The following is a 10277-nucleotide window of genomic DNA, read 5'->3' as shown; positions in this document are numbered from 1 at the left end:
AATAAGTTAAATAAATATGGTGACAATATATATCTTTGTTGTACTTCTTTTCTAATCTTAAACCAAGTTGCTCCATGTTTGGTTCTAACTGTTGCTTCTTGCCCTGATAAAGGTTCTTGAAAAAAAAAAAGTGAGATGATCTGGTACTCCCATCACTTTGAGCACTTAACACAATTTGTTGTGATCCACAAAGTCAAAAGCTTTACTGTGATCAATGAAACAGAAATATATATATGTCTGTCTGTCTGTCTCTCTCTCTCTCTCTCTCTCTCTCTCTCTCTCTCTCTCTATATATATATATATATATATATATATATATATATATATATATATTTTTTTTTTTTTCTGGAATGCCCCAATTTTCCATGTCGCAGTGAATGTTGGCAAAATTTGGTCTCTACTTCCTCTGCCCCTTCTAAAAACAGCCTTCTTCTCTGGTAATTCTAATTTCTTATATTGTTGAAGTCTAGCTTTCAGAATCTTAAACATAACATTGCTGGCATGTGAACTGAGTGCTATTGTTTAGTAATTTGAACAGTCTTTGGCATTGCCTTTCTTTGGTATTAGGACACAAAATTATGTTTTCCAATTCACTAGAGAATATTGAGTTTTTCAAATTTGCTGGCATATTGAGTGCAGCACTTTAACAGTACCATCTTTTAAGATTTTGAATAGCTCAGCTAGAATTCTATCACCCTCACTGTCCTTACTGTTACCAAAGCTTCCTCGGTCCCACTTTGCCCGCGTCCAGCTCAGTGGCTGTGAGAGTCTTAAACTCTCCCTCCCCAGGAATGCTAAGGCCAGCTTAGCTCCTGATACCCTGTGCCGAGCAGTGAGAGGCAGGGAGACAAGATGGTGAATCTCCATTTATTCAAGGCACAGCACAGCGTTTTGCATCTTTGACTCATGGGAACATACCCCAATGTAACAGCGGACAAAGCAACAAAGTTTACATATATTTACCAATAGACAACGCCGAACATCTTTCCCATAAGCATAACAATCAAAGTATCCACAAATACATTTCTTTGCAACATTATCCTGACTGTGTCCTTCTCTTGTGCTGTTCCTGTAAAAACACCATGTACTTCTTGTTCCCAGAGTGTTCTCAAGCTAGCAATACTTAATACATATTTGTGCTGGAGCTGACTGTGTTTGAGCTAGCAACATTGTTTATGGTTGAGTTTGCCTAGTATCAGTGTTCTGCTGATTGGGGGGTGCAAGGTCCATGGACGGAGAACTGAGCCAGGATATTCTGCTCATGTACTAACACCCCAGAGGAGCCTTCGCCCATCAGTGAAGTCTCATGAACAGCCTGTGGCCCTCAACGTCCTACAGATCCCTAACACCACTTGATTTCATTCTCCAGGAATTCTACCTCTAGATCAGTAACCACAGGTCACTGGTGTTTTGAACATCTTTCTTGCACAGTTTTTTTTTCTGCATATTTTTGTCTATTCTTATTAATCTCTTCTACTTCAGTTAAGTTCCTATCATTTTTACTTTTCATCATGTCCGTTTTTGCAGGAAACATTCTTTTGATATTTCTAATTTTCTTGAAGAGATCTCTTGTCTTTCCCATTCTATTGTTTCTTCTATTTCTTTGCAGTGCTCATTTAAGAAAACCTTTTTTCTCTTCTTGCTATTTTCTGGAATTCTGCATTCACTTGGGTATATTTTTTTCTTTTTCCTTTACCTTTCACTTTTCTTCTTTCCTCAACTACTTGTAAAGCCTAGTCAGATAGGTATTTTGACTTTTTGCTTTTATTTTTCTTTTGATTTTTTTTTTGCTGCTGCTTCCTGCACAATATTGTAAACATCTATCTGTAGTTCTCCAGCCACTCTATTTACCAGATCTAATCACCTAAATCTATTCCTCACTTCCATTTCATATTCATAAGGGATGTTATTTAGGTCATACCTATTTGGTCTGATGGTTTTCTTCAATTTAAGTCTGAATTTTGCAATATGAGGCTCATGATCTGAGCCACAGTCATTTCCACGTCTTGTTTTAACTGACTATTTAGAGCTTTTCCACTTCTGATTGCAAAGTATATAATCAGATTTGTATATTACCATTTCATGGATAGAGTGGCCTTTTGGGTTGTTGAAAAAGGATTTTTGCAATGACCAGTGAGTTAGCATGACAAAGGTCTCTTTGTCTCTGCTCTGATTCATTTTGCACTCCAAGGCCAAACTTGTCTATTATTCCAGTTATGTTTTGGTTTCCTATGTTAGCATTCCATTCCCCTAGGAGGAATGTGACATCTTTCTTTTGGGTGGTATTATCTCCAGAAAATGTATGTTTTCACAGAACTGATCAACTCTGGCCTCTTTGGCATCAAGTGGATGGAGCCTAGATTTATATCACTGTCATATTGAATTGTGTTCCTCTAATTCTAAGAGATATAATTCAGTCATTTTTTCTCACCCTTATATTGACTATGAGGGTTACTCCATTTCTTCTAAGGGATATTTGTTCACAATAGCATATGTAATGACAATTTGAACTAAATTGACCCATTCCTGTCCATTTAAGTTCACTGACATCCAAGATGTTGATGTTTATCTTTCTATCTCCTGTTTGACTATGTCTGACATTCTACATTCCTATACAGTATTAAACTTTACAGCATTGGTCTTTCCTCTTCTCATCAGACACATTCACAGCTGATCTTCCTTTCAGTTTTGTCTCAGCCACTTCATTAGTAGTGGAGCTGCTTGTAGCTGTCCTCTGCTCTTCCCCAGTAGCATCTTCCAAGCTGAGGGGCTCATCTTCCAGTGTCATATCTTTTATCATTTTAATAAAGCCCTCCTCTTGTCCAAAAAATATTAAATTAGAGCTGTGTGATGAGATTTATTATTTCAGACCTGACCAATATGTTTCCTTTATTTTTCATGACTCTACTTCTTTGTTTTAAAGAAATGGTACAGGGCAGGGAATCATCACTGGAAAATAATAGTGATGTAAAAAAATTCTATTAAAGAGCACAGGTACTATTGTATTAAACTTTATCATGTTGGAGATATTTTAGCTCAAAAACAAGTAGGTAAATTACTTTTTACTGCAGAGTGAGACTTGAAAGGAACTTCGGCAGCCATGTAGTCGAGACCCAGACATCAAAAAGAATCACCTCTGCATCCTGCCTCAGAAGTGACAACCTTTGATTGAATACCTATAATGAAGAGGAAACCACTGCTTCCAAAAGTAGCTCTTGCTGCTCATGTACAATTCTGATTACTTCTGATATCAAGCCTATATTTTTCTTTTTTTAGTTGTTACTCATCACTCTCAGTTCTTCCCTTAAATAAATATTTGCATTGAGACCTTAGCTGTAGTAATTTCTAGCAGGAAAACATGTAAGCTACTATCAAATAAAGGAGACATTCCAAAAAAGGAAAAGAATAAATCAATAAATACAATAATTCAGTTCTTCCCATGTGCTATCCGCCATACTGATAACAAAAAAAAAAGCAAAAAAAGTCTCTTCCTTTCAGGAGATTACATTCATATTGGAAAAGCAGCAGATGCAAATCAGTGCATACAAGATAAATAAGGGAAAGGGACTATAACCTTAAAAGGTATGGCAATAGAATTTGAATGGAAGCACCATTGAAAACATCAGCTGAGAAATAGAGGGAAAAGAAGAAGAAGAAGAAGAAGAAGAAGAAGAAGAAGAAGAAGAAGAAGAAGAAGAAGAAGGTGGATGAGGAGGAGGAGGAAGAGGAGGAGGAGGAGGAAGAAGAGGAGGACGAGAACTTCCTACTTTTGATACATTTATATTATAATGATTTATGTACATATTTATATTATTTACATAAAAGTTATATATGTATCATGTATGGTCTGGCATCTTTCCCAGAATCAGGCATGCTACTTTTGCACAAAGTTTTAGAGTATCCTGAAGGATTTGGGTGTGCCTCTTCACAAGCCATCAACAGCTGCATTTCCAACTTTTAGGAGCCAATGTCTAGCATCCCAGTTGGATTTAACTACTAAACATCAATAAGCTTTTACAAAGACATATTCCTTTCAAATATAGAACTTGACCCATGGTAAAAACATCTCCCCTGTCCCAATATCTTGAAGTCATGTGCTGACTCAGTCTTAGGCACAAGTAGGCTTTACTTAGTTAAGTTCCTATAAAGCTTTGATCCTACCTAATTCAGATGCAGATGTGTAAAACTGCCAGATAACAACTTGTTTCATTTTTCATTAGCCTGGATCGAGAAAGTCATTCTTTAATGGTCATTCTTGACTTCTTGGAGTATCAATGCTACACTGTATCTGGAATCTTGACTACAGAATTCTGTGTCATTCACCTTTCATTGAGAAGACTGGAGACTATAATCCTCTTCACTTAAAAAGGAAAAAAAAATAAAGAGATGAAGGACTAAGTTTTTTTTTTATTTTGTTCTGTTCTGTTTAGTTTTGTTTGTTTGTTTGCTTTTCCCACAGAACCATGAGGCCTCAGAGAGGGTGAGGCCAGATGGCCACTGGCTTTGTAGCACTCGCTCTTACAGGTTTTCTGTGTAATTGTGCGATACCAACAGAGCCTAAGTGAAGTAAGAGTGGAGTAAGAGCATAGTATAAGGCTGATCTGGCTTTCTGAATGTCACTTCTGCCAATCAAAGGGCATCTTCTACACTGTACGATTAAATGATCTGAATCAGTTCCACAATTTCTAAACATGCTTCACAGTTTCTCCAAATTCTTCTCTTACTGTTCATCCTGACTCCTCAGAAAGCAGTCTCCCCATGACTCCACGTAAAGAGAAGCCATCCGAGTCACTTTTCATAGGCAGAAGATTCCTATTACATAGTTTTTACATATAAAGTACATAGAAAAAGTCACTTACAGGTAGGGAGACCAGAAAAGGACTTCTGCAAAATATAGAGGTAGAACTAATTGTTAAAGAAAGCCATGGATTCTAAGACTTGGAGATTAGATGGAGAGAATACCAGTGATAAAGAACAGTCTCCTGGAATATCTCCAGGTGATAGAATGTCATGAGGGAGAAACAATATATGGCTGTACATCGAGTGAGTGGAGGAGAGTAGGTTGTAACAACATTTACACCATAGGGAGTGACCAGGTTCTGAACATGAAAGTTCATCAGCAAGAAAAGACAAACATAGGTGCAGATAGGTGGCACAGTGGATAGAGCACTGGCCCTGGAGTCAGGAGGACCTAAGTTCAAATCCAGCCTCAGTCACATAATACTTACTAGCTATGTGACTTGGGACAAGTCACTTAACCTTAATTGCCTGACCAGGAAAAAAAAAAAAGACAAACATGAACATACAAGGTTAGAAGGTTGGGACAAGAAGTGACAGTTATAGCTTGTGAGTGCCTCTGGGAAGACAGTACATAACAAGAAAGATCCTTTTGCTGAAGTCCTGTTGGACTGCTTATATTGAAACTCCCTGTTTTACAGGAAACAAACAAAAAAAATAATGGATAGTGCTTTAGACTATGGGCCTTCAAAAATAGGAGAGGTTTTTGATTAATAAAAAGGAGGTGTTCTTCTGAGCTCTTCTGAGAACCAGAGAAATAAAAGAAATGAAAAGAACATACATACATAGAACTATCTTTCCCAAAGCAAGCAGTAGCAGCAAAAGGAAAGGGGGTGGAGGGAGAGCATACAACATGACATAAATTTGCCTTTTTCAAAATAAGAAACATCAACAAATGAGAGAAGTTGCCCCTATGTTATTATAGCTATATTTCTAACAATCAAATACATATTGTTATTCACTATGTTTCCACAGTGGGCAAAGTTAAAGAAGTATTATCAGTGAAGAATCTCTCAGGTTTTCTGTTCTGACACAAATTTGTGACTTTTCAACCTAGACATATTACACAGCCACACAGATCAGAGCAATCTATGGATCCATCAATAATCAATACTTGACGATCTATCAAGTGCCAGACACTTTACTGGACACTGAGGATACAAAATACAAAATGAAACAACTCCTACCCTGAATGAACTTACCCTTAGTGCAGACAGTATATACTTTATCATGACTCTACTCCCATCCAGGCCTAAAGTAGTCCCCTTCACCCTAAAGGATAGCCCTGTAACTGCGTGCAATATGTACTAGAGGAGACATAGCTAATGATTTGCTAAGAGACCTCTGAACTGACAATACTATATGCCTTGGTAGGGGCAGACAGTTTAGCAGAGAAGTTTTATGTTGAAGATGTACTGAACAGAAATGACAGAAAACTTTGGAGTAACACACTGGAGATCTCCCCAAAACTCCATTTATGTGGGAAAGCAAAGCCCCCAAATGTGTGTTTTTCCAAGCACTTCCAACCATAGAGTCTGCTAAGATTAGACTTCTCCTACTGTAATAAATCAATCAATAAAACAAGAGGTTATTCAAAAAAACCCTGCCACCTCCTTCATTGGTCCCCTTCTCCAATCCTCCTCACTCTTCCTGTGAAGTCATCCCATCTCTACTGCCTCCTGGGGCTAGTGTTTTTTTCTTAAAAAAAAAAACCTTACATTGAATATATATCTTACTGGGCACCTCTAGTAAGTGACAACTGTGTGCCAGGCACTATGCTACACCTGATGAAATCATTCATTTCTTGTTTGAGCTAAGGCTTTATCTCTTCCAAGTTAAAGAGCTCATTTTCTATTGTATAGTATTTTGCCTATTTTAATACGTTTAACTTTCCCAGTTTCTGTTTATTATTTTCTTTGATAGAGGTGTACCCTCTTTTGGGGCCATTATTTGTTCAGTTAGGCATTGCTGGAAGGCATCCTAGCAAGTACATGTTGTTACCCTGCCCTTGACAATAATCAGTAAAATTGGCTTTTATTCTTACCATCTTACCATATATGTTTGCCGTTGTTGTTGCCCAGTTGTTCAGTCGTGTACAACTCTTTATCACCCCATTTAGGGTTTTCTTGGCAAAGATATTGGAATGATTTGCCATGTCTTCCTCTGGCTCATCTTACACATGAGGAAACTGAGACAAACAGGGTAAAGTGACTTGCTCAGGGTCACATAGCTAATAGACTATATATATTAGTATGTAGTAGATAGATCTAATTCATGCTCTATAACCCTCTCAGAGATAGGAAAGTAAAGAGATAACTATAAGGAGCACTTAGTTATTTTTTTTGTAATTACTGTTTATTGAAGGTAGAGGACACTTGTAGGAACCCTTTGGAGGTGGTTTTCTTCCATCTTTGTCTTAGAATTTTAATGACCTTGCTATTTTTTTTTTTTTGAAACAAGGTTCCTACAATATTGTTTTAATCTTTGGTAGTGACTGATTCCACAGTTTTCAGTTCATGTCACATATCTCCATATTAACCAAGCAGTTGTAATACTACATGCAATTCACTTGGAGTCAATTGTGTGCGTGTGTGTGTGTGTGTGTGTGTGTGTGTGTGTATGTGTGTGCTCACACAAGAGGGTAGGTGTGTGGGTCTGTGCGTTTAGGTATAGATACACATGTAGAAAAGAATTTTAGGGAACCAAAGTTTATTCTAAAAAGTCCTGCCACCATTTTCACGGGGCCACATTTTCAATCTTGCCCACTCTTCCCATGAAGTCATCCCATCCTTACTGTCTCCTGGTGCTAGTTTTTTTTTTTAATTTTTTTTTTCAATATTCATGAATTTAACATGCACCTTACTGAGCACCTCTAATGTGTAATTACAGTGTAGCCATCACCTAGATTGAAGTTTCTTTGACAGTTAGGACCATGCTTTGTGTATCTGTCTTAAGCATATTTAGCAAGTGTGTCTTCTAGAGATGGGAGGAGCCACTCTGAACTCATAAACATAAATTACTAGAAAAGATAGAAGACTTTATGCCCACAATTTATAGGATGAATGTAACACTGTGATCTTGCAGATCTACAAGCCTTAATTTCCTCATCTGTCAAATGAACTAATAGAGTAGTAAAATGTAAACTTCCTCAGGGTATGTAATGAACTTTGTCTTTGTATCTCTAGTTCCTGAAATATTTTTGAAGGAGGCATTGTGGAGGGGTCTGAACCTGTTTTGGTTGTGATACCAAACTACTAGTAGATACACCATTCCATGCAGATGAGCAACTGTTCTGTATCTCATAGTCTTAGAGACCTATCTGTGCCATAGTGGATAAAGAACTAACTGGAGAGTCAAAAGACCCAGGGGCAAAGGTACATCTCTATCCCATGAAGGCTGTGTGACCTCAGTCAATCTTCTAAATCCTAGCACAGAGTAGGTGCTTATTAAGGGTTTGAAAATGAATGAATAACATTTATACTTCATCCCTCCTTTGTCATGAGGAAAGGACTTTTAAACCCAAGACTCTATAAAGTTAGAGCTATTATTATTATCATTTTTTATTATTAGAATTCAATGAACTCATAACCCACTTCCAGAAATACCTATGTTCCTAGACAAGTCACATAGGTGAGTCCTTTGTTTAACTCTGTTGATTCCATAACCTTGATCAATTGCTTCTGTGTTGATATGTTATCATTCAAAGAGCACTACATTTGAAATCTGATTACTTGGATTCATTTCCCAGCTCTCTTTGTGTGACATTGGCAAAGTAATTGAACCTCTTCAAATCATTTTCTCCCTCAGTAAAATGAGAAGTTTGGACTGGATGATCTTTTATGATAAAGACCCTTCTCACCTGAGACACTCCTTCCTCTGCTAAAGCCATAATCCAAAACAATCCTTATTGTTACACAATTCTTTAAAAAGGCTAATATCAATCTCTTCTGCTGCTTCAAACATTTGCTTTTTGAAATTTGTGGAATATTGAGACTAATCTCTGAAACCCCACTGTTTTGCATGTCTTGAATATTAAATTAGGCCCTGAGTTTGGAATGAACACTCTCCCCATCTAGGGGGACTCACACTTAAGGAATTAAATATTTCCACCAACGAATTCTGAGTAGTAACTTGGAACTATTGGGCCTTGATGCTATCCTTGAGATTCTCCCAAGTGACTTCCAGATTTGCTTTGAAGGGGCAAAAGATCATCTCAGATTCCAATTAAACCAACATATAATAAAGTTCCACAGAGGATGAAAACCTTCATTAAAAGTGGCATTAAATATGTATCCTCTTTAAGATCCAGCATCCTGGACTTGATAAATATAGATCTTTATTACCGAGCAAATAGAGACCCTGTTCTGTTCCAGGCATAAGATCAGGCTAACTCAGGCCTTTTCTGAACTCCTCAATCTCATGAAGAATTAAGTAGCTACACTAGGCCCAATTGGACATGGAATTGTAAATATTTGACATTCACCTTTATAAAAGTGTCCATGCTAAGCCACAATTCCTTTTTAAATTCTGCCTGGATCATTTGAAATCCAGATGTCAATAAGAAGAAAAAGTGAGTTCTTTGTGATGAAAGGAAATCACATGAAGCAGTGGAATGAGTGCTATATTTTGAGTCAGAGAATCCAAATTAGACTTCTAGCTCCAACTTTTAGTTTGTGTGACCTTGGGAATTCACAACCTTTCTGGGACTCAATTTCTGCACTATGAAATGTTCTGCACTAGATTATCCATCTTGCTCTAAATCAATGCTATGAAGATGCATGCATGTTAAGCAGAAAGTTCCATGTATGACCAATATTCAGTTGGACTACTTAATCAAAATGGTGCATGAGTTGAAGTTCAACACTTTTAATGTTGGAAGCAACTTTGGAGATCATTTCATTCATTCTTTACATTTTCAAAAGAAAAAAAAGAACACTAAGAAATATTGGGATTTTCCCAAAGTCCTACATCTGGGATTCAAAACTCATTTCCTATTACATACTCATGTCATCTCACCCTATAGAATGGCAGCTCCTTGAAGGCAGGGACTATTTCATTCTGTCTTTATAGCAACTGGTGACCAGAACAAAGAAGAAGCGCTCTTTGGTGCCCCACTCCCAACTGTCAGATGGCCTCTTTGCCCAAACCATTTTGTAATTAACTACTTTGCATATATTTGTATTTATTAACTTAATATTTATGCAGTAGTAATTTTAAATGCATTTTTTCCTCCATTAGAATGTAAGTGTATAGCAAGTAGGGATTTTCACATTCTTTGTATTTATATCTTCAAAACGTAACTGATTGGCTAGCACAGAGTAGATGCTTAATGAACAGTCATTTCAGTCATGTCAGTTCTTCATGATCTTTTGGGGTTTTCTTGCCAAAATGCTTGAGTGGTTTGCTATTTTCTTCTCTAGCTCATTTTGCATATGAGGAAACTGAGGCAAAAATGTTAAGTTATTTACCCTGGGGTCACA

This window comes from Phascolarctos cinereus, unplaced genomic scaffold, assembly GCF_003287225.1.
Source record: "Phascolarctos cinereus isolate Bilbo 61053 unplaced genomic scaffold, phaCin_HiC Scaffold_2;HRSCAF=192, whole genome shotgun sequence".
Lineage (NCBI taxonomy): Eukaryota > Metazoa > Chordata > Mammalia > Diprotodontia > Phascolarctidae > Phascolarctos > Phascolarctos cinereus.
Note: the sequence above shows the minus strand (reverse complement) of the source record.